Source organism: Mytilus trossulus, chromosome 10, assembly GCF_036588685.1.
Source record: "Mytilus trossulus isolate FHL-02 chromosome 10, PNRI_Mtr1.1.1.hap1, whole genome shotgun sequence".
Taxonomy (NCBI): Eukaryota; Metazoa; Mollusca; class Bivalvia; order Mytilida; family Mytilidae; genus Mytilus; species Mytilus trossulus.
In genome coordinates this window covers 1,215,463-1,241,736 of record NC_086382.1, presented here as the reverse complement: position 1 = coordinate 1,241,736, position 26,274 = coordinate 1,215,463, and the positions used below count along the sequence as shown (strand labels likewise).

General features: G+C 30.6%; 1 long non-coding RNA gene across 1 annotated transcript in view; it reads right to left on the bottom strand.

The window, feature by feature from the left end:
• LOC134685986 (uncharacterized) overlaps positions 1-17,054 on the bottom strand; it is a 42,920-nt gene extending 25,866 nt beyond the window's left edge. Inside the window, exons 1-3 of the long non-coding RNA XR_010101495.1 lie at positions 16,918-17,054; positions 14,897-14,948; positions 4,616-4,693 (exon numbers count right to left, since the gene is read on the bottom strand). This is a non-coding gene — a long non-coding RNA (uncharacterized LOC134685986). The remainder of the gene's footprint in view (positions 1-4,615; positions 4,694-14,896; positions 14,949-16,917) is intronic.
• Positions 17,055-26,274: the final 9,220 nt, after the last annotated feature.

The following is a 26,274-nucleotide window of genomic DNA, read 5'->3' as shown; positions in this document are numbered from 1 at the left end:
ACCACTAAGGTCTCCAGACCTTGCCATGTACCACTAAGGTCTCCAGGCCTTGCCATGTACCACTTAGGTCTACAGACCTTGCCATGTACCACTTAGGTCTCCAGACCTTGCCATGTACCACTTAGGTCTCCAGGCCTTGCCATGTACCACTTAGGTCTACAGACCTTGCCATGTACCACTAAGGTCTCCAGGCCTTGAGGTCATAAAACTTTCGAGCATTATTGTTGTACTCAGACTCGAGAATCAACCAATCAAAATACTGGATTTTGTGTTTCGAGCACTTATTTTGTACTCAGAGTACTGAGTAGAGTTTTATGACTGAGAGCCCTGTTGTCCAATTGAGAGCTGTACTGTGAATTCATTTGTTTTTGTGATCTCGTATAAATTGTCCTGGCTTGAGGAATAAATTTGGATTTTGTGGTTTTCAAAGTAGACATATATATATACATATAAATAAACAAGCACATATTGAAAATATGTACTTCCTTGAAAATTCAAATTTGTGGTTAACCTATACCCACAAATTCTACAAAAAGTCTTGTCTCATGAATAAATTATGGTTATCATGATTTTATATATATGCAATAGCTGTTTTCCCCTGAAAAACTTATGTGTCCCTTAATTAACTTAAGGCTAAATAAGTTGCAAATTATTTCCCTTTCATTGGCATATTATATGTCAGTGACCCAGAATTTTTTTAAACTGGGTGCCACTATAATTTTCAATTTTAAGCAGTTTGATGAATGGGCCCTGACCCTGAATATATAAAAAAGAAGATGTGGTATGATTGCCAATGAGACAACTATCCACAAAAGACCAAAATAACACAGACATTAACAACTATAGGTCACTGTACAACCTTCAACAATGAGCAAAGCCCATACCGCATAGTCAGCTATAAAAGGCATGATAAGACAATGTAAAACAATTCAAAGGAGAAAACTAACGGCCTTATTTATGTAAGAATATGAACGAAAAACAAATATGTAACACATAAACAAACGACAACCACTGAATTACAGGCTCCTGACTTGGTTAAAAAAACCACCTTAGATACAGAGTGGGATGCCCCCCTGACAATCCTCTAAATATGCCTATGTTTATAATATGCTCATATGTAATGTCCATTATAATATTCATGAATATAGATAAAATTAATAAGAAATCATTGTTTCTTTTTTTGGTGCACAAAACATTCAGTGATTCACAATACATCAAATTTCTGTATCTGCACGACATGCACATTTTCTTCACATTTATTAGCTATTTATGTCTGTCAAATATCATTTGGAGTCAATATAAATATGCAATACACATTCAATATCTGGTTCAAACATGCCTATAGCTTAACCCTGCACTTCCTGCAAACTTGAATGACGTTGCTCCTTTGGCCTTTTAAAGCTTTCTTAGGTTTACCAGATAAAAAGTCACCATCCATAAATTCCTTCAAAAACCGACTAGACAAATATTGGTCAGCTGAAGAGATACACTATAATGACTACAGAGCAGAAATATCCTGAAGTCACAGACAAAACAGTATAAGAAAAACATTAAATTACAAGTCCAGTGAAGAGGAACCTTGAGGGATCCTGTACTGGAAAACTATAAGTAACTATAAGTAAGTATAGGTACAGGTTTTGTTAAAGGCCTTAATTTAGCACTTGCAGCATTTGATCTTTGGTGGGTAACTGTCTCATTGGCAATCATACCACATCTTCTTATTTATATACAGAAGGGATATCACAATCCACGAATTTAAATTTTTACAAACTTTCATTGCAGTTCTTCATCTCAAAGTTAAATACAGAACTATTTTCTTATAGAAACCATTAATTTACTGAAAGACTGTAAAACTGCATGAATTAAAAAAAATAAAAAAAATAAAATGTATGTCTTCAATACAAAAACAAAAAAAGTACAAAATGGCGAAACATGAAATGGGGAAAAAATAACTGTTTCAACCTCTTGCAAAATTGCTGTAAAAATTGCAAACATGGTACAATATTACTATATTTCTAATAGAGCCAGACATGACTGTAATTCAAAATTTAAGTATTTACAGGATTCATTCAACTTATACTCCCAGGGGAAATAACAACCTTGAACAAAACAATTACCTTATTCAATTACATATGTAAAATATGTTACAGTGACGTCAAATCACAAATTCATTTACTACTGTTAGACAAAATGAAAATATTATTAAACTAAATTAGTCAATTCGGTATTGAAACATGAGTAACCTTTAAAATAATCAGATTATAGAAATGAGAATAGTTTATTTTTACAATTTAATCCACTTATAAGCAATGAATTACATTATCTGAGCGTATATTTATATATTTACATTTAACCTTGATATGTATGTAACACAATATTAGCAAAGCTAATAATCGGCCACTGAACTAATTTACTTTGCAAATTTGGCATCTCTATATATCTCTTGATTTTGTAGCAAAAAATTATTTATAGAACCCTGGAAATGAAAGAAGATCTTTGGTTTATGTGCAATAAGAAAGTATAACAACCCAAAGAAACAAAAAAATAAGAAAAGAGCATGCGGTCTCCTCAATTCAGGGACTTGGGGATTGTGGAGGTATTCATTCCCCAATTTGGCAATTGTTGTCATTTAGTCAGTTTTGTTTTATGACATAATTGTCCATAACTGTTTTGTTCATATTTGTACTTTTGAAATTGAACTTTATTTCACACAAACTATTTACTCATTTGACTTTAATTTTCCATTTAGAAGGAAAGCAAATATGTTATGGCTTTAATGACACTTTTCCAAATTGTCCCCAAAGCGAGCTGGCAATATTTCAATTCATTATGACTGCGACAGAAATTTTTTATAGATCACCCTGTGACATTCATTCAAGCGTGACCACCCACTATATCTTACCTTACTCAAGGCTGTTTAACAAAAACATGACCTTTGACATTTCATCTATTAAATTCAATACTAGTTTATTTTGTATTCAAATAAAAGGCTTTTGTGTCCTATTCGTGTTAGCGGAGATCAAATTTCTGAATGTTATTACAAGTGTAATGAAGGGTATGATAGGATATTTTCTTTTACGTCAGGAGCGAATATATACGTAATTCTAGCTCAATCAAGAAATATACGACTGGTTAATGAACCTCTCCCGACAATAAATAACTTTCTCATTCTACTGAAAAGACATGCATTGTGTTAGAAAAGAAAAGATTTCGTCACAAATAAAGTTGGACTTGTTATTGGAGCTCTCATGACGGCAAATGATTTTCATATTTGACGAAAAGAAACCTTGTTTTAGATTTCTAATATAAAAGAAAATATTTTGTCACAAGTATAGTTTATTAACATGAACTTGTTATAGGACCACTCATGACAATAACATTTTTTCAATTCTACCAAAAATACACGCATTGTGCTAGAAAGGAAAAGATTTTGTCACAATATAGTTCAGTAAGATGAACTAAATATTTTTGGACCTCTCATGATGGCAAATGAATTTCACATTTGACGAAAAGAAATACATTGTGTTTAGATTTCTAATAAAATTTAAAAAATTCGTCACAACAAAGTTTAGTGACATATAAACTTATTCTTGGACCTCTCAAGTCGGGAAATGATTTTCCCATTTGACCAAAAGTACACGCATTGTACTAGAAAGGAAAAGATTTTGTCACAATATAGTTAAATAAGATGAACTTGTTATTGGACCTCTCTTGATGGCAAATGATTTTCACATTTGACGAAAAGAAATACATTGTGTTTAGATTTCTATTTAAAAAAAAAAAATTGTCACAACAAAGTTTAGTGACATTTAACTTGTTCTTGGACCTCTTATGTGGGAAAATGATTTTCCCATTTGACCAAAAGAAATGCATTGTGTTAGATTTCTAACGAAAAAAAATAAATATCACAAGTATACTTCTTGTTATTGGACAACTCATAACAAAATTTTTTTTTTATATTCTACTGAAAAGTTATGCATTGTGTAAGAAAAGAAAAAAATCTCGTCACAAGTATAGTTTAGTAACATGTACTTTTTATTTGAACAATAACTTTGCCATTCTATCAAAAGAAATAAAAAGTGGTAAGATTTCTAATAGAAAAGAAAAGATTTCATCACAAGTATATATTATACATTGAAGCTGGAACAAAAATAGAATTAGTATAAGAGTCCCAGTATAAGTAAGATGAACTTGCTACTGGACCTTTTGATCATGGCAAGAAATAATTTTCCCTTTTACCAAAAGTTACGCTTTACGTAAGAAAAGAATAATCTCTTCACAAGTATAGTTAATTAAGTAAGATGTACTTGTTAAAGGACCTTTCATGACAGACAAGAAATAATTTTCCTGTTCTAAAGAAAAAAAAAATCTTTGTGTAAGAAAATAAAAGGTCTCGTCACATAAGTATAGTTAAGTAAAATGACCTTGTTATTGAACCTCTCATGACAATAAATAATAACACCATTCTGCCTGTCGGCCAGATTTAGAAAGAAAAGACGATATGTATACTATTGTATAAGTCATTATTTAACATCCACTTTTGTATAAGTTAAATTTTGACATTTTCTCAAATTTCATCTCAACACTCAACGTAAAAAAAATACAACCACAATACCTTTATTCTAAAATCTTTCTTTTCACCTTAACAGCAAGACTTGATCGTACCATTCTGTAATATACTCAGTTACTCAACCTGAAAATAAGAAGTTTATTGTTAAAAGAAAAAGAAAACAAGGCTTTCAAATAAAAGACTTTTTTTAATAGTAATTCGGTGAGAAGTGCAAAAATAGATTTGCTGGTGTTCTGTACTCAGAGACACAAGGAAAGCAGAGGTATTTATAACTCACCTTTGCAAATTAAATGTCCTCATTTATTCAGTTTGGGTATATTACATTATTTTTTTTTAAATCAAATCAAATGAAAATGATTTATGGTATTTTGAATAAATGACCTTCATCACAAATCTTGAGTTCTAGAAGCCTTATTTTCTTTTTCTGTCCTTAGGGTCTCATTGAAAAAATTTGGCAGACAAAAAAGAAATTATCTTTGATTTCTTCTTATATTTATAACGCAGTTCTAAAAGTACTAAACAAGTTCAAATAAAAGCTCAGTTCACAACCTCTTTTCTAAACATTACATACAATTTTTTTTTGCAGCAAGTTCAAAAACAAGCTTGAAGTCACGTTCAAGTGTTTTTTTTCTAACCATGAGCTGTTGTTTTTTTCATAATCAAGTTCATAAACTAGCTTCAGTTACTAGTAACAAGCATCTAATTTTCCAAAACATTTAATGAAATTTTGGATTGCTATTGAGTATATACAAATGCAGTCATATATCAAGAAATTACACTGGGTATACATTAAAAGATAATCAGAGAACTTAAAAAAACAACATGTTACGATGATGTATTTCCTAGTTGGCAGAGTGGTCTAACTATACTCAGGTCATTAATTTTGTTGCCTCTTTAATGTTGCTATTGCAATGTAATGTATAGTATTGTGATGTAATGTATTGTAATGATTGTATTGTAATGTATTGTTATGTATTGTATTGTTTATCATATTGTTTTGTATATCATATTGTATTGTATATCATATTGTATTGTATATCATATTGTATTGTATATCATATTGTATTGTATATCATAATGTATTGTATATCATATTGTTTTGTATATCATATTGTATTGAATATCATATCGTTTGGTATTGTAAGATATAGTATATTGTATTGTATTGTATTGTATTGTATTGTATTGTGTTGTGTTGTATTGTATTGTATTGTATTCACTATTGTAGTATTGTATTGTACTGTTAAGTCTAGATGCAAAATTTTTCATAAAAATCAAAGCGATACTGTTAATTTAGAATCCAATGACCACATTCATTCAGTATTGCCAATCTTTTAACAAACAACAGTATGATAAATGAAAGATTAATTAGTGTAATTTGTATTCATATGATATAGTTAAATGACAATATCTTAATCAGTGCTATGATCATCCTATTTACAATTTTCCCATTAATAAAAACATTACTGAATTTAGAGTACTTGTAGTTTGAGATGTAGGCGTATATAATGTCAAGGAGACAGCAACCCAAGGACACAGAAAACAAAGGAAAAATAGAGTTCTGACATACACAGTTTATAGACAAGTGTCTATACAATATGTCAAAGTAAAATCACCCCAAGTATTCATTCAAATAGAAATTATCAATGATCTGCCAAAATATGAATAAAAGGAGATTTGGGATACGTATACAAGTTCAAGAGAGAACAACATAATTTCTTCAACAACAGACAATTTTTAAAAGTCAAGCTTTTAGACCAAAAATCAAATTCAGATTGTTTCATATTGCCCCTAACCGCATGTAACCAGCATATATATACACCAGAAATTATAACGAAACAAATCATTTTTAATTTTTCTTTTAAAGATTTTTCCTGCTAGTCTACAACAAATGCTGTTTGACGAATTTAAAAAAAAAATAATCCCTACTTGGACTTACCCAACCCTACCAAACACAGGTAGGCACAGACATGATAGACGAAGAGTTTTTCAAGGGTGGCCTAATAAGAGCCTGGTCCAGCAAATTCACAATTAATGAATAAAACATTTTTCCCCCATTGTAAATGACCTGATGCTATTCATGGAAAATGAAGTCAGAAGGTCTACCAGATATCTCTTACATTTACATTATGTAAATAAAACATTAAACTGTCTCACACTGATGCTTGTGTTAATAACACATTCTCAATTACTGTAAAAGATTCAATGAAAAAGTCAAAATGCAGATCGATAAATTGAAGTATACATGGTTTTTGCACTTTTAAATTCAACCATAATTTTCCTTATTAACCATTTCTATAAATATATTTATCCTGATGCAACATAAGAAATCACATGATTTTAAAGAAATTTTGTAATTGGCCTTCATTTACATGTCCTAAGTTGTTGAAAGTTTAAAAAGTAGCAGCACAGACTAATAATAACACACGTAGATATAAGAATATGTGGTATGAGTGCCAATGAGACAACTATTTCAAGACAAAAACATGTCTATGAATTGAATTAAAACATTGCTTTGTACTTTACTAACACAAAGAGCTGGATTTTTTAAAATGATACGTGCAAATTGTCAAAAAATAGTGGTGAACCCTCAATATTAAGTCAGCCAAGGGTTTAGGTTGTTACCCCTCCTCCTTTTTCCCCTTTGACTTAGTAGTAGTACTATCCAAAATAGGGGTTTGCAGTGAATCTACCTTATGTAAATGTAGGAAGATGTGGTACACCAAGCTCAAATGGCCCCAAAAAATTACTAGTGTTAAACTTAAGTACATTGTATTATACCTCTTTTCAATTTGTCCTTAATCCCTGTGGTTTTGACAGTGCATTAAAAACATTTTACAAAACCAACTGATGATATCAGCAAACCAACTAATGATTTCAGCAAAATTTAGATGCAATTGGCCCATAACTGTAAAACAATGCAAAGGAATAAAAAAAAAAAAAACATGGCCTAATTGGGTAAAAATATTAATGAAAAACAGATATGACAGACAGCAACTAATGATCTAACATTATGCTGCCAAAAAACATTGTATAAAACTCATTCATTATAATAAATTATATATAGAATGGTATAGTAGACATCCCCTTATCATAACACATAAAAATATTGTTTTTCTCACAATAAATATTTCTTATGAAGTATAATAGAGAAGAAACCGGTGTAATTATCAATAAAATACTCATAAATACAGTATTACATTGTTTTATGTGTATTTTACTGTTCTATATATCAATAGCTGACATTTGCAAAATAATTTCATGAATTCGCATTTTGTGGAAATTTAGTGCTGTATCAATGAAGCACAATTACTTGCATCACGTTAAAGATTTGATAATGTTTTTATTGGAAGATTTGATATAGATGTCACATATGGGAATAAATGCAACATATTATAATCTAGAAAAAAAGTATAATACTTTGTAATAGAAGACTTTTGTGTTAAATTCCATAAATATCTCTTAAAGTGCAATTTATTAGAAATTATATTACATATGAGATAGTTTTACATTTCAGTTCAACCTAGCTGAGCAATTATGGTATCTGAAGACATTAAGGAAATACAAATTTACTATAGGCTAAAAATGTATGCAGAATTTAAAAAAAAAACCTGTCCCCAATATTAAAAACATTTATCTCCATGAAAACTGGTGCCAACAAAACACAAGAGTGCACATGCTGAAATGTCTCATCTTCTTTACTAATCATTGATATTATATTGTTAGTCCTAAATATAAAGCTTATGACAACTGTCACATAAACTTAAGATCAAGGTCAAATGAACCATGCCAGGCACGCATGTATAGCGAAGAATTATTCCATACAACAAATATAGTTGACCTATTGCTTATAGTTTCAGTAAAACAGACCAAAACACAAAAACTTAACACTGAGCAATGAACCTTAAAAATGAGGTCAAGGTAAAATAAAACCTATGCGACTGACATATAGATCATAAAATATTTCCATACACCAATATATGAAAACTTCGTAAGGGTTACGCGGAACCCAGTGTCTCGCCTACTTTTGCTGAAAATAGCAGGCTCAACAAAAATGAGGAAAAAAATCAATAAAAATATTCCTCTTGAAACTATCTTTTGATTATAAGGAGCTTCGGTCCAAGTTTTGTAAAAATCCAGGATAGTTTATGAATCTAATAAATGTTTTAAAAACTTTAACTGCAAATGGTATGTAATGTTAACTGAAAGAAAAACTAAGTCCATTTATAAGTAAAATACAGATACACAGGTACTAAATATTAAAAAAAAATCCTTCTAGATACTAGCTTTTGGTCATAAACAAGCTTCTGTCTAAGTTTGGTACAAATTAAAAATAGTATCAGAAAGTTATTATTTTTTTTAAAATTTAACCACAGAGTGAATGTGTTGATTCCTGGCAGAAAATTAATCTAAGTCCATTTAAAAGTAAAATACGGAAAAAAAGGAATTTATTTTAACAAAATTTACTTCTGGATACTATCTTATGATAAAAAACAAGCTTCTGTCCATGTTTGGTGGTAATCCAGGACAGTTTAAGAAAGTTATTAAAATTTCAAAAACTTTAACCACAGAGTGAATATTTGTGGACGCCGCCGACACCGACAACGACGGAATGTAGGATCACTTAGTCTCGCTTTTTCGACAAAAGTCGAAGCTCGACAAAAATGACCTTTTGCATATAATATTAGAAAAAAAACCTAATACTCAAAAACTTTTGACCCCTGAACCATGAAAATGAGGTCAAGATCAGACGACACCTGCCAGCTAGACATGTACACCTTACAATCATTCCATACACCAAATATAGTAGACCTATTGCATAAAGTATAAGAAAAATAGACCAAAACACAAAAACTTAACTATAACCACTTTTTTTCCAAGTAATCACTGAACCATGAACATGAGGTCAAGGTCATGGGACATGTGACTGACAGAAACTTCGTAACAGGCATCCACATACAAAGTATGAAGCATCCAGGTCTTCCACCTTCTAAAATCTAAAGCATAAAAGAAGTTAGCTAACGCTGCTGCCACCACATCACTATCCCTATGTCGAGATATCAGCGACAAAAGTAGCAGGCTTGATAAAAATGAATCCACAATGTACTGGGCCACTGGCATATAAAAAAAGAAAATGTGGTACGATTTTTGAATAAAAAAACTCTCAACAAGAGACTAAATGACACAGAGATTAACAGTTATAGGTCACTGTATGGCCTTCAACAATGTGCTAAGCCAAAACAGCATAGTCATCCAAAAAAAACACCTCGAAATGACAAATGTTAAAATTTCGAATGAGAAAACTAATGGCCTAATATATGTTTAGTTTAGGTTAAAAACTGCTTTAGTATATCATACTTCACAAACTGTGGATTCATTTATTTTTGTGGGTACCAATTTTCGTGGATTGAGATAAATTTGCATTTTTGTGGATATTGGATTTCATGGTTTTTCAAAAATCTTCATAAATTCCTATGTAAAATTTGTAATTCGTTGGAAATTTGAATTTGTGTTTTCCCGGGTAAGTATCCATCGAATAATAATGAATTCCCAGTTAGTCAGTTTTACATGAAAAAGCTCCCTAAAAATTTATCAATAAAATCATGAACCCAAGGCATTGAATGTAATTTTAACCAGATGCTACTCTTCAGTTTTTTTCTTTAAGCTTCCATCCTGTTTTGTCTAGAGAATTTTAAACAAACAAAAATACATTTCACCTATCCTTAGGAAATATTATTAACATGCATTGACGTCAAATAATCTATAATAGGACTTAATTTTCTCTAAATGTGAACATAAAAAGTAAATGAAACAAACAAACCAAAATAAATTTAAAATGCATGATTCTTAAAATAACTATATTAAAGAAAAAGAAATCAAAAGAAATGGCATATGGATTTTGAAATATTTCTAGAATTGACTCAATAATATGAAATATTTCCAAAAAAACTTACTAAATCTATTTAAAGAACAAAACCTTACTCACTGAAAGTACCAATATTCATTCCAAGATATTACAAAGCAGATGTCACTTTTATGGGTTTATGGAAATCACTAAATTCAATTACATGTACCAGTAATAGAAACAAAAATATGGATCTTTCTTATTAAAATTAATAGTTTGGAGTCTGCTGATATTTGCGGAAGGAATTCAAAGATGACATAACAGTGGCTTCATATTCACATTTTTTTTTCCTTAAATACTTTTTGTTGAGACACACAAAAAAAAACATTTATGAGAAATATTTCTATGAAATGTCTGTGCTCTAGAATATGCCAATCAAATGGGGAAAGATTTTGTGTGATTTTGTATGATTTTGGCATTTATTCTTACTTAAAGCCTAGTGAGTCAACAACCCTTTAAAATAAAATAGTTTAAAACCACTAGATTGATTGATTTATTGTTGATGTTTAACCCCACTATTTAAAATATCATGGTGGTTACTTTTCATAGGTGGAGGAACCAGGTTACTGCCCCTAGAGAACCATGATAATCAGCTGGAAAACTGACAATTCTGAGTAAATTAAGATTGAATTTGAAACACCCTTAATATGTGCAGTTTTCGAACTCACAACCTAAATGTTGACAGGCTTAGAGCTTTACAGTGAATGAACTATACTTTAAATTAGACCACTCAGCCACCGAGGCCTATAAAACAACTAGAAGATTTGATATAAATGAGGCCCTCCATCTAAGAGTTGGTCAACTGAATGGGAGAAAAATACAATCCTGTTCCTGATTATCATCACCTAAAATCAGCTCTGGACCTGCATGCCTTAAAGGATCAATGATAGGTCTTAGAGGGGTTATGCCCCTTTGATTTCAAAATGATATAAGAAAAACTGATGGTTCTTATGATTTTGGGTATTTTTTTAGAATAAAATCTTCCAATAACTCTATCTTTTGTTTTCTGAAATTACACCCCCTCCTTTAAAAAAATCCTGGATATGACGGGGCATTCATTAAAAAATAATTGTTTATTGCCATTAATGAATATACCCTCTTTAAATAAAGAATTTATTATTATTATCATTATTGCCATTAAGTTTTGTAGACTTGTAGCCAGTTTAAACCAGTATATAAATATCTGTTGAATCTAAATGTTAGAGGCAGTGAAACAGAAACAAATTATAGCTAAATTATTGTATATTTATGTGTCTTTTACAATTAGATTCTAATCTTTACAAATTAACATTTGTTTATGTGATCAGTATCTACTAGTCTATTTCATGCATTATTATCTGATGTTTTCAATTTATTCAAATGAAGTGAAATTATATGCTAAAAATTATATTTACGCAGTATTAATTTTAAAATGGTTAAACACACATACAATATTAAAATAATATGTGCATCACAAGGATCATTTTATTTTCAAGGTCATTTTCAGTATTGATGCTCACTTGATAAATGTGAAACTTTTGCACTAGCGACAGGGGCTGATCCAGCCATTTTAAAAAGGGAGGGGTTCACAACACAGGATAAAAGGGGGGGGGGGGGGGGAGGGAGGTGTTCCAACAATATGTCCCCATTCAAATGCATTGATTAACCAAATTAAAGGGGGGGATTTCCAACCCCCTGACCCCCTGGATCCGCCAATGATAGATATCTTGATGGTTTTATTTGTTACTTTGGTGTTCTAGTATGTAATCAACTTTAAAAAGTATAAAAAAACTAAAGTTTATGGAAAGTCCCTTTCCAGAACCTCATAATATTTATTTACCTAACTGAGGAGGTGCAAGTTACAAGATCACTTTATCAGTAAAAGCATTAAGCATTTTATTTTCCTACTATTTCATACTAAGGTGATGGAGCATGTTTGAACAAAAAACTACAAATATTCATCATTTCCATTAAAATTATAACCTACTTTATAAGAACTTGAACAGAACTGAAGACATTTACATCAATACTAATTCTAAAATGCAGAGGTATCACACAAAAATAGAAAGTTCAATGCTTAAATTAACTGCAAACCAAGTTTATGGAAAACCATTTTAATATCATAAAAATAAAATCTGTGGTACATATGATTTGTAACGAAACATTTACTCTCAGCCTGATCCAAATTACATAGAAGTCAACAACTCAAGGTCACATAAGGTCCTTTGACAATGAGCAAAACACATACTACAAAGCTATAAAAAGGTCTTTAATTACAAATGTAAATCAAAAAGAGAAAACTATTATGGCCTAATTTATGTACAAAACAAAGAACTAAAAACAAGTATGATATACAGCAACAAAAGACAATTATTGAATAACAGGAGGCTACTGCAGCTGACTTGGGAGTTTCAGAATGCGGTGGGGTGCAACTATTTTGTTGGTGCCAAAACTCTTCCCCTTCCTTACTAGAAAAAAAGGTCAAAGAGCTGTCTTACTGGTAATCTATTCCTCTAAATCAAACATGATGATCAACAAAGAAGAAAATAATTATCAGAGCTGCATGGTGTTTTTCCCTCTTTTCTGATTATAATGGGCTTCTCGCTGAGATAGATAAATTCCATAGTACATAATAATTTATCCATTTGACTTCATAAATGAAAACAGATTTATCCTCATATTTCAGTTTTTGATTCATTTAGTACACAAAGTTTTTCGTTACCAATCCAGAGCTCAAACAAATCATTGAGTGAGTCTTAAAGTTTTCAAAGTTCACGTTTGAATAAAAAAAAAATACATATGCATATATATTTGAGATCAAGGTGCAATATGATTCTATCTCCCTAAATTTGAATACATTGAGATTTTTTTAGAACTAATTTTTTTACTGTGAAATAATCCAGCCTTCCTCTTTCTTTATGTTTTTTTTTCTATCTATGAGGTTATTCATCTAAAACTTTGCAAAACAGAAAATGAGAAAAAAATATTTTTTTAGTAAACATACTTCCACATTTTCAGTTTTTTTTTTTATTATACTAATATTTACACAGGGTGTATGTCTAATTATTTGAAAACAATTTGAAAACCATCTATGAGTATCATTCTAAGCAAATCATGGATTACAGAATTAGACAATATTACAGAATTGCTTAGTCCATGGCCAATATCTCCCAGAAATGAGGATGTTTTTTAATTTGTAATTATAAAAGGTCATATATAAATATTGGTTTAAAATACAAGTGAAAAAATTCTATAAATTCGATTTTAATATAAAGTTTGGTCTATCATTGAAACTCTCAGAACTTTAAAAACCATATTTTCAATTTACCAACATTTAGAAAACCAGACAAACACAACAAAGAAATACTAGCTTGCTGAATACCAAAGCATGGGAACAGTCTAGACCTACATGTATTTAGAAGATTAGTAACTGGATCCCTGTTTCTATATTAATAGAGCTCTATTTAAAAGTTCAAAATGTGGTTAAGCTGAGATTACATCTAGTATTCCCTTACATTACATCAAAGTGAGAATTAATTGGATGGATAGGAATACCTCTGTATCAAATCTGATGTACTTTTATATAGAAAGCAGTTATCTGCTTTAAGTCAAGGGATTTGTCATTTTCATAACATGTTAATGATGCTTAAAATAATAAATTCTGTATGATCAGATTTCTAAATATATCTATTTGTAATAGCTGAACAGTGAATAAAAAGTTCAAGGAAAGGATGGCATACCGGTAATTGTAATTGTCAAAATTGCTACTAAAGCCTTAAGTTGAGTGTTTTTTAAAGGGATATGCTACCCTCCTTAAAAAAAACAATTAATATGCCTCTAATAATTGTTTTGAATAATTATTATAATTTAAATATTTAATTTCTAGAATCTAAACAACAACAAGAAATTAAACAGTTATTGTCTCCAATTACAATTTAAAGCAAAAATTCAATTTTTGTATTGCTGCATAACAAATCTTTTAAAAATAGTTCAATTCAAGCATCTACTATCATTTGCTACTTTAAGAGTTCTTTTCAAGAAAGAAAGAAATGTGTTTGAGAACTTTAATGTCTAACTTTATTAAATGAGAGAGCTAGTATCAAAATGTCTGACTATATTACATAATTTGTATAGCTATGATAACAACTAAAACACAACATTTTAACGCCAAACAGTTAAAAAAAAAAAAATATGTAGCACACAAATTCTCTGACGTAATTTTTATTTTTCAATATCACAAACTGTGGCATAACTTCATGGGTTGTGAAATGTTGTTGGGAAAAGAACTAGTAAAAGCAAGGTATTTTTCAATGTGAAAATAAAATTACACTTTATCATTGGCAGCTGCTGTTGAACAAGTAACATAAAGTTTGCAAAGTGTTGTTCTTCATCACAAAGTTAAAGCAACTTGCCTTCAACATGGAACAAAAAGAAAATCTCACCTCACTGACAAAGATGGCCCCATGGAACTGTTTGAGTTGAATTCTATGCTAACTGAAAAAAAATCATGTAGACTTTGTTAGATACTTAGAATCAACACCAACAAATTAGACCTAGCCAATAAAGAACCTACTGGAAATAAGTACATGTACATGTTTATAAGAAAATAGTTCTTTAGTACATAAAGGTGTAAATGGTCCAAGACCACAATTGTTGTCCCTTGATTTTCATTGTTCCCTAGTGTTGACAGTGGGTTACTTGCCATTAATTTTTATACCCCTTCCAAATTTATTTCTCCATGTTTAATGCCTCAAATTGCAAGTAGTTTGGTGAATTTGGGTCTAGAATTTTAAGGAAAGTAATAATTTGGTCAAGCTGAAAAAAGTTCAAAATTACCACTTCGGAAGCTGTCAAAAGATTTCAAGACGCCCCAAACATAAAATGTCCATATTTTGCGTAAGAGCCAATGAAGTTTTCTATAATTTTGATATAGTTTGTCCCAAAAGTAGTACAACACACTGTAAAAGTTTCTTCGAGAAAGCGCAGGTAGGATTGTTTTTATTTTCATTTATGTTCTAAAAGAAATGCACTACAAAATAATTGTGGTCTCGGACCAAATATTGAACTTAAGGTACATATTATTTTTTTAAACAAAATTATAAACCATTTTTTTTTTTACAGTACTGTAAATCTCTACTGTGTACAATACATTAATTCTTTTTTTTTTCTTTTTTTTTTTCTTATAATAAAAGTAACACTTAATTTTTTCTCAGCCTTCAAAGTTAAACAAAAATCTTGCTGACATAACAAATAATGCACATAGATTTAAGTGCTATTTTAGATAAGTGACTTCAAAGCTAATGAAAAGACATTTACTTTTTTTATGATTTCATCTCCTTTAAAATCAAGTAAATTTAAATATCAAAATGAAAACTTAAAAATAATTTTATGCATGAAAATATCAGTCAAGGATTTTAGTACTTTAGTTTATGATCAATTAAATTAACAGTCACATTATTACATAATGTAAAGAAAACTGCTTTTTAAAGGGAAATACAAAAAGCTTGCACTATTTTTCAGTGCATGTAAATTTAAACAATCATCACAAAAAATGTCTACATTGTTAATATTTCTAATATTAGTTATTTAATGTCCCATGTTAATATGTAATGCATATTCAAGACAAGAATATGTTTATGTTATTAAAAATTACTAAAAGTGGTATGATTGCCAATGAGACACTGCCATTCTCCATGTGATAGTCTGCTTTAAAGTGTGATACCTCCATATGCTTAATTTTAAGTTCTATGGTCTACATAAATATAATTAAATTTATAAATGCTGCATACAAATTATATATATATGCTATCTAAATTTAAAGCGCAAGTATGATTGACAATGAGACATTTATTGTTACTTTATGCTATTCTCCATGTGATAGTCTGCCCTGTAGTGTGATACCTCCATATGTTAAAGTTTGATGATCTACATAATATAATGTTAATTTCAGTAAATGCTGCATACAAATTATGCTATTAAAATTTAAAACACAGGTTTTTATATTTGCAACACCTAGCTATCTCGTTGTAATTTTTGCAATATAAATGAAAACATCACAATAATGGTTGAATCTGCAGTAGAATTAAGATCTATTAAAAAATTTGGCGTGATTTCATTTTGTTTGATGTCTAACTTACCACTAAATCTGGACTTTGATTTTTGAGGTATAATTTGAGATAAGTACACATGTCCTTCCTATTTTCAAAGGTATGTAATTTACTAATATATACCTTAAGATACAGAGGAGCAAGTTAAAACACCCAGCAACATTTTACTTCATAGAAAATTTGTTAATGGACCAAAAATAGGTGTTGTTTGCTTCCGTTTTCATGTCCCGTACAAAACGGAGAGATAAACGCCTTAATCACCCATCAAAATATCAACCTTGCGTACACCAGATATTAACAAAGGAAGCTGAGCCCTGCAAAATTACATTTCATCTTGAGAAAAACAGATCTATTACCTAACGTTAGTTTTCATTACTTTTCCTGACCATGCATTAATAGACATTAATCTTTCTGTTTGGCTTGTCAATCACATAGGATATGTCTATTTCATCCACAGTAATTAGCTAGTGTCTTTTCCATACCACTTTGCCTTTCAAAAAGAAGAAACGTACAATAAAAGAAAATGTCAACGAGTGGGAAAGTAAAGTCTTTTATAGAAAGATAATTTACAGTTTGTACATGACAAGCATTTTTACGTGAACAAAATGTCATGCAGGATGAGCCTGACTGTGCAAACATAATAGACCATAGAAAAAATTCTAAACTATTTTTTATCTTCATCCATGACTATGTGCATCCATTTTTAATACTCCAGTGGAAGAGGTTTTGGATTAAATTAAATGTCAAAAAGCTCTAAATCAGAATTGTTTTTACCTTCTTAATGATCAAAATATTCTTTAAGGGAATGAGCATAAGCATGACCCCTCTCCCCCTCTTCAAACTCCTGAAATAAATAATCTTTTCCTAATGTTATCCATATTTTTCACACTGGTTTACATTAGTTTTTTCTGTCTATAGGTTAAAGCAAGAGAAAAAAGTCTAAGGAAAATATTAAAGTTTATGTTGCAAAACACTTTTGAAGGATGTTTGCTACTCTATTTTTTTTTATTTTTGCCCCGATTTTCGGATTCCTCTGGTTTGATCCATGTTTGCCATTATAACAATTTGCCCACTAACCCCTACTTTTCTGTTCATAGTTTTATTACATAGAGTTCAAAAAAGCCATATTTCAAAATCTTATAAAATCCTAATTATTTTTTCATAGTTATCTAATCAAAAGAGGTGTCAATATTAGATGTATGAAAAAACTAGAGAGAATTATTTCCCGTCAAAAATTCTATGGCTTGTATCTTCAAAACAAGCACACGAACCCTCCATTTTTTCTACTTTTATTGTTTCTTTATTTATGTACAATTAATTCATAACAGTCTTTTAAAAATCTCGTTATTTTTAAACAGAGTAGCGAACATCCTTAAAAGAAATCTCAAAATATAATCAAACCTGTTCTTCAAACTTTCTGCCATCAGACAAATGGGTTGTTAAGATATTTGGTGGTTCCAGGCACAAGTCCATCTTATTTTCGAAAAAAACCCACCTACAAATAGAATGTGACCTACCGAATTAGACTATTTACCGGATTTGATATCACATTAGCAACACAACGGGTGCCACATGTGAAGCAGGATCTGCTTACCCTTCAGGATCACCTGAGATCACCCCTTAGTTTTGGTGTAGTTTGTGTTGTTTATTCTTTAGTTTTCTATGTTGTGTCATGTGTACTATTGTTTTTCTGTTTGTCTTTTTCATTTTTAGCCATGGCGTTGTCAGTTTGTTTTTGATTTATGAGTTTGACTATCACTTTGGAATCTTTCGTCCCTCTTGAAAATACCATACCTGTGAGTGGAGGCAGTCTGACAGTCAAAAATCTTAAGTATATCTATGTCTCACTGTTTGACTCTTTCAAGGGAGACAAAAACTGGGGGTAATCTCAGGGTAGGCAGATTCTGCCCAACATGAGGCACCTGTCATGTTGCTCATGTTGGTACAAATCCGGCAATAAGTCTAAGACTGTTAAAACAACAGAGTTAAATTTAAATATAATTTTATGATTTTACAATAAAGAAATACCAAATACATATTTGTTGGTGCCTTATCAAGTAAAATATCTATGTTTCAAAATTATAGAGATATGATGTAATTATTAATAACAAATAAATAATTATGTAAATTGATACAGTTTTTGTTTACTTGTTTACTAACAAAAGAAAATATAGAAAATAATATTTAAGTGATAATTCATCATAAAAGCCCCAAAATACACAAAAATTACAACAGTTTTTATTATTATTGTTTATTTATTCAATGATTCACTGTAAAATTACCTAAAGGGTTGAAAGTATGTAATAAACATGAAATGAATCAATACAATTGGCCTTAATGTACTGTAAATAGATACTAATATATCATTTAACAATAATTCAAAATTTCCAGGCACGATTAGATAGTTGGTTTTCCTGTTTGAATGGTTTTACACTAGTAATTTTGGGGCCCTTTATAGGTTTTTGTTCGGTGTGAGCCTAGGCTCCCTGTTGAAGGCCTTTATTACATTGACCTATAAAGGTTTACTTTTATAAATTGTTATTTGGATGGAGAGTTGTCTCATTGTCACTCACACCACATCTTCCTATATCTATGATTGAAGGGTAGATAAGTTTATTTGCCCATTTCATAATGTTCTCATCCATGCAATGTCTTTTCATAAATAACTAATGACTAAAAAAATCAGCAATTTTTCCATTTGTAAAAGGGCAAATCGTGTTAACTCTAGAAAAGTAAAAGTGGCACCTTGAAGTTAAATGTTTGATCTCTAAATTAAGAAAAAAAGACAGCACCACCTTGACAAAAAATAATAAATCAACACTAAGAGACGAAAAATTAATATGAGCAACACAAAGCCAATCAAAAACAAGGGTAAATTAAGGAGCATTCAACAGTATTTTTTCAACAAGTAACAAATAAATATATGTTATGCTAACTTCTGTCAAAATATGCTAGCTATGCCAAATGAAATTCAGTCTCAAGGGCAGATCCAGACATGTTAAAAGGGTAAAGGGGTGTTCCAACAATATGCTCCCATTCAAATGCATTAGTCCAAAATAAAGGGGGGGGGTTCCAACCCAAGACTCCAACCCTGGATCCGAAACTGAGCCTCTGAGGAAAACAGCATGTCAGTTAGTCAGTTTTCCTACCTAAGGACCTGGACTCTGGGTTCCTCCATCAAGAAAAACTGACCCCCAAGAAATAATAAAATAGTCCTGAAATTGGTGTTAAACACAATTAATTCAATCAATCACTCCTTTTATTATACATTTGTAAAGAAATTGAGAATGGAAACGGGAATATTTGATTCAAGATGAATTTTGTGTCTCTACAAGGTTTTTTTAATGTTTGTTGTTAAGCATTTACTTTAAGCTGGTTAACACAACTAAAATGTAGTTTTTTTGTAATATACTGATATTCAATAAGTAATATGTGAAGCTAATGACCCGAAAGCCAATATTCTGAATATCCCCTTTAATACAGATCAGTAATTTAAAATCAAGTTACAGGGTGTATTATGTAATCTTATGTTAAAGTAATTTGTTACAAAACTGGTACTCAAGTACTAAGAAATACAAAATAGTTCTTCTCTGTTTCATACTACATGTATGTAGCCTGGGGTGGGATCAAGGGGTTTATATGAACCCTTTTAAAAAAAAATTGGCACTATAAAAATCAAGATTCTGTTCGAATTTGGACCATCAAAGTTATTATTTTGTAAATATTGTAAGTCCTTCTACCACCCTTGATAATTCCGGTTGTAATGGGCTCTCTAATTCCGGGATTTTGAAAGAATCTAATGAAGTTTTTACTTTTTTTTCAAATTAAGACATCATATACGTATATAGGCCCAAAACTCTACAAGTAAAACTTAGAACCAATTAACACCAACATTGAGATACCATTAGGTCCATGATGTTATATATTTGATAACAAATAGAAAGAAATTACGTAACTATCCATTAACGGAAGACTATTTAAATATACACTTTTCATATTTCTATCTTTTAAATTTTTATATCACATTGAAATTACTCAAACTATTTTGAATTTTTTTTAATACTTGTCAAATTTTAGCTCTTTTTCAAAAGTAATAGTTCCATAAATAAAGTGAAATGTTTGTACAACATTAAGTTGAGTACAAGCCTATTATAAATGTCAATGGGTGCTGTCATACAGAATATCACAAAATCTACAGCATTTAGCATCTTACAAATAATAATGAATCAATAGTATGTAGGTTCAAGATCAGTGAGGGGGGATAGGACCTTTATCGGGACTCCGGGATCTGGTGTTTTTAATCTCGGGATTTCGGGATTGACCCTCTCGGAATCCGGGATTCTTTTTTTCTAATTTCGGGACCACAGGATTTCATGTTTTTAAGCCCGGGATTTCGGGATCAGCACCCCTCCTATTCCCCCTCATCAGTGCAACTCTAACCTTGGTGTGCATCAACATATATTTTATAAAGACATTTACAGGAAATCCTCTAATCAATGCCTTTTCTGAGGTTAAAAGAAGAATCCTTAAAAGTCATTACAAAGTTGTAGATTTTGTTAATGGATTCAGTCAATTTTAAAAATCACTTGGTCAGTAATATTGTACCATGGTCTTGTGTTGGGGGGACCTTCAATAATCTTTAAGTCATTTGTCTCTATTACACATTATATTTTGCTATTATTATTGTCTATTCTTTTGATTCTTTACCCTATTATTCTGTTATCTTTATTTGTTTGCTCTATTTTTTCTCTTTTGTTTTTATTTCTTACATTTTTCTGTTAATTTGGCTTCTTAATACATATTTTTAACCCAATCCAGACCCTTTAACCTTTAACTTCTGACTAACCCACATCACACAAGACTTCTACCATTGAAAAACCACAAACACACCAGGTTGATTCTAGTTAGCTGTACGTCCAGTGGTAAATATTTCATGCAAGTTCAGGAAGAACAAGTAAACTGCGAGCTACTGCTCACTGATGATACCCCCGCCCCAAGTGGATAATATTAATAGTGTAAAAATATGCAAGTGTTCGGTAAACAGGAAGTTGTCAAGTGATCAATCTGAAAACGCATCACACCGTATAGCTGACTTAGATAAACCCTGAAACCAAATTTCAGAAATCCTTGTATTGCAGTTCCTGAGAAAAATGTGACGAAAATTTTCAACTTGGCTATCATGTGTAAAATCATACAAGTGTTCGGTAAACAGGAAGTAGTCAAGTGATCAATCTGAAAACGCATCACACGGTATAGCTGACTTAGATAAACCCTGAAACCAAATTTCAGAAATCCTTGTATTGCAGTTCCTGAGAAAAATGTGACGAAAATTTTCAACTTGGCTATCATGTGTAAAATCATACAAGTGTTCGGTAAACAGGAAGTAGTCAAGTGATCAATCTGAAAACGCATCACACGGTATAGCTGACTTAGATAAACCCTGAAACCAAATTTCAGAAATCCTTGTATTGTAGTTCCTGAGAAAAATGTGACGAAAGTTTCATGGGACGGACTGACTGACGGACGGACTGACGGACAGACAGAGGTAAAACAGTATACCCCTCCTTTTTTAAAGCGGGGGTATAAAAACAAATTATCAATGAATACAAAAGGCAGGCCCAGTTCAATATGAAATCAACCAGGATGAAGGGCAGAAAATCTGAAATGTCACTAGAAATTTACAGTCTGCACCGTCATCCACTAGTCATTGCCCCAGACTAATAAAACTCTACTCGGACAAGTAAGTTTTTGTAAGGAAAATATCGGAATATTGGTCTTCAGACTACCTACCTACTACCTAGTACTTATTTTGTGCAGTCAGAAATATTTTTGGTTTAGATTGAGAAAATGGGAGTATAATATTGGATGTGGATACATTTGAATTTGAAGGCTGTACTTTGAACAATATTACTAGTAGTTAAAGTTTTACAAATTGTGACCTATTAAGGATGGAGGGTTATCTAATTGGCATTCATACCACATCTTCTTATATCTGTTGATAACTGGCCACCTACGGACCAATCAGACTCCAATAAACTGATACAATCAAACTACCTTAGCCAATCCCAATCATTCAATATAAATCAATTATACCAATTATATATCATAATTAGGATATCATAATGAGATAAGGAATAACTTCATAATTACATCAACAATTACAATTATTTATGACATGTATGTCACCCATTATATTTTCACAGTTGTTGACTTACAGAGGACATAATGGTCATTGCTAACATGAGGGTACCCAAATTGCACCTATTTAAGTTTTGTTTAATTTCTTCAAATATTTAGAATAATTTGACAATAGTTCATGCATGTTAACAATCCAATTTCTAAGAATTGGATGTCTCTGACATATATTTTAATTGCTTATTTTTTTAAAAGTTGACTTTTTGTGGTCTTTGCATGGCAAAGTTTCTGTAGATTTAACTTCTTACAGTTAATAAATAATCTGTTGATGATCGTTGATATATATTGTGTATATTCAAATACATGTATATTTAGTTACTGTAAACCAACTTATTTTCACGAGCGATTTATTTTCGCAACTTTTGAGAGTAGAAAAATAATGCGAATAGAATTTTTTGGGAATATGTCAATCTTTGATCTTTCCTTAATAAACTCCATCAAGTAAATCAGATAATCGCGAAATTAAATAGCCGCCAAGTGGTCAAGAAAGGGTTAAATGCAAAATAAAGTATCTGCGAAAATAAGTTGGTTTAAAGTATGTTAAAAGCAATATATCTATGAAACTTGAAAGATTTCCACTGATATATTTGCAAAATGGGTGTAATTTGGATACTGTAACATTATATCTTTGTACATGTATTGGTATTTTCAATATATACTTACTTCATTAGTTTCACTCAAAAATGTATACTCAAACAAATTTTGAACAGGTACAAACATCATCAATGGGTTCCTTTTTAAAACAGTCAATGGAACTGCTGTAATTACTGTAAATTCTGAAATTAAAAGGTGGATTTATAATTGTGATTTGTTCAGAAAGGAAGAAAATTTGTGATTTATTATAACTATTTCAGGATTATTTGCCCTAAGATACATGTATTCTATTTCAGAATAATTGCAATACAATGTACTCACCTAATCACATAGTCTTATTGCACTCAATAACATCTTGTTATAATTTTTTGAATTTACAGCCAATGTTATATATGTAATGTTAATTTTGTTTGTCGAAAGCTGTACTGATGTTTTACGACAATAAAGATTTTTGTTACATAATCTTTAAGTTTACATAAAACCAGACAAAACTTTGTTATATCATCAAATTATTTTTCTGCGCTGCACTGAAATGGTTTTTTCTGAAATTTTCCTTCAGAAACTACATTTATTTAAAACTGCTAGCATTAATTGACATACAAAAGTGTTACTTTCAGGAAGGGGGTTTCCCTTTAAAATCAAATAGTTGCTAAAAAAGAAGACAAAAAGATAGACAATAATTTATAAGATACTTTACCGGAAACTATTATAAAAGAGGGTGGGAGTTCTTGTTTCAATAAGAAAGGACAAGAAATGTGTAAAATCATAAGAAGTTGACAGAATTACAACAAAAGAAAAACTGAAAGTGGTGACCTATTTAGGTACTTTACTTGACCTACATAAGACCCACTTCTCCTACATCCAACCACAAAATTTCTATAGAAGTTTTGACAATTCATTGTTCTTGATAACAAAAAAATGCCCTTCCTATTTAATTGCGGTTCACTATTTTTAATACTCAAAATTTTGAATAAATAAAGCAAAAACTAATGTGAGGGTTTTCTCATTGTTGAAGGCTGTACAATATCTTTTGAAGGATATCTTTATCTTATCTTATCTTATCTTATGTATGATTGCTTATAATTGCTACATCTACTTCATTTTAACTGTTTTGGATAGTTGTCTAAAGCAGGCTATCCTTATTTTTAAATTGTGAGGTCTATATGGTTTGATTTATGAAATAATATTACATATATAAATAATAACTTTAATAATTATGTTATATAGGATAATTGATTGATTATTACTTTTATAGCTGTAAAGTCTAATCTCATTACAAAGATAAAATCTCTATTATACCATACAATGTATATTTATTATCTCATTGAAGAGATATTGATCTAATACAGGAGTAGATATTAAGATTTTTCTAATTGTAACATCATTCATGTTCACAGGTGTATACAAGTGATATATTTATTTATATACAAACATTGAGAAGATGATCAGAGGCAAAATGAAATATTTTCCAAGAATATTTTCAACTTTTTCGAAGAAAAATATTAAGTGATATATATGGGGAAAAAAAATCAGGAAAATATATCTCTTATAACGAGATGGTTAGGATTAGGTATTCAATTTTTTACTGATCTGAATTTTAACAAACATACAATAATTTTCTCCACACTTAGTTTGCCCATCCCTACTGAAAGATAGACAGTTGGTAGGTTGGTAGACATTTTCTTTTCTTTTTTCAGCAAAGAGAAATTGAAAGTGTCAGATGTTTTTTTTCTTCATGCCTATCTGGTTAAAAAAAAACTTTTTTCACATCTGAGGATAATAAGAGATTTTGAGCAGGCAGCTACTTTCTTGGTAGGCTTGTTAGGTAGGGTTAGAGCAAACAACCATTTAATTTTTGTATGGCCCATTTTCCCCTCTGCATTGAAGGCCCATTGGTAGAACTGGGCTGTTTTCTGATCTTTCATCAGATTCTAATAAAATTATTTGTTTCTTTGACAAATTCCCCGTTTCCATTCTTTATTCTAGAACTCGTGACTTGAGGTGAAGTTTTCCACATTTTCATCCGAGTAACTCTCCATCTATTTAGGTATGTTAATAAAACTAATAATTGTGTTGCTAGGATAAAAGTATAACAAAGTTGACTTAATTTCAGTATTAAAGGTTGAATACTCCATCACAAGTTATTTAGGTGATAAAATGTACGTAACTAATGACCATGACTCGGCATAAATTGAAAAGCAGTTATAAAAACAACAACAACATGACCATGACACCACAAGAAACTGTTATATAAACATCAATATTACCATTGCTGGAGATCTAGAATCTGTTTTTCAATGTTTTCTCAAGTTTTGTGTTTTGGCAGGCATCTTTTACTTTTAACTTATAACTACAAATAAAAAAGAAATAATATAGAGTTATCACAAAAGTCAAAAAATATATACATTTATAATAGTTTTTAAATAAAAAAAAATTTCTTCTTTTATTTCTCTATATTTTCTTCAAATTCTCTGATGTCATATATATATGGCCTATATTTACTTCAATCAACCAAATTGAATCATTGCCCATTTAGAGCTACATGTATTTTAAATCAACCAAAAACCTAACTTAAACCAGAGTCGAATTGAGGGGTACCAGGGTGCCCAGTGAGGCCACCCTTTTTGTTGAAAAAATTTGGTTGATTATATGGGGAATCACTGAAGCATGACTTGAGCAGCGAGTCACTCACTGGTGACTCAGGGCACTCCAAACCTCCTTTGTGAAAATATCTGGATCCTCCACTGTAAGCTCAACACTAGCCCTAACCCAGCCTAAACTTAAACTTAAACAAACTTTCACCTAACATTTTACCAAAAATTGAACAGCATCCCCTATTTCCGGTTAAGAAAAGGCACTTATACTTGTTAGATATTAAACTACAACTCATTGTCTGAAAAGATTCATATATTGAAATATTAGAA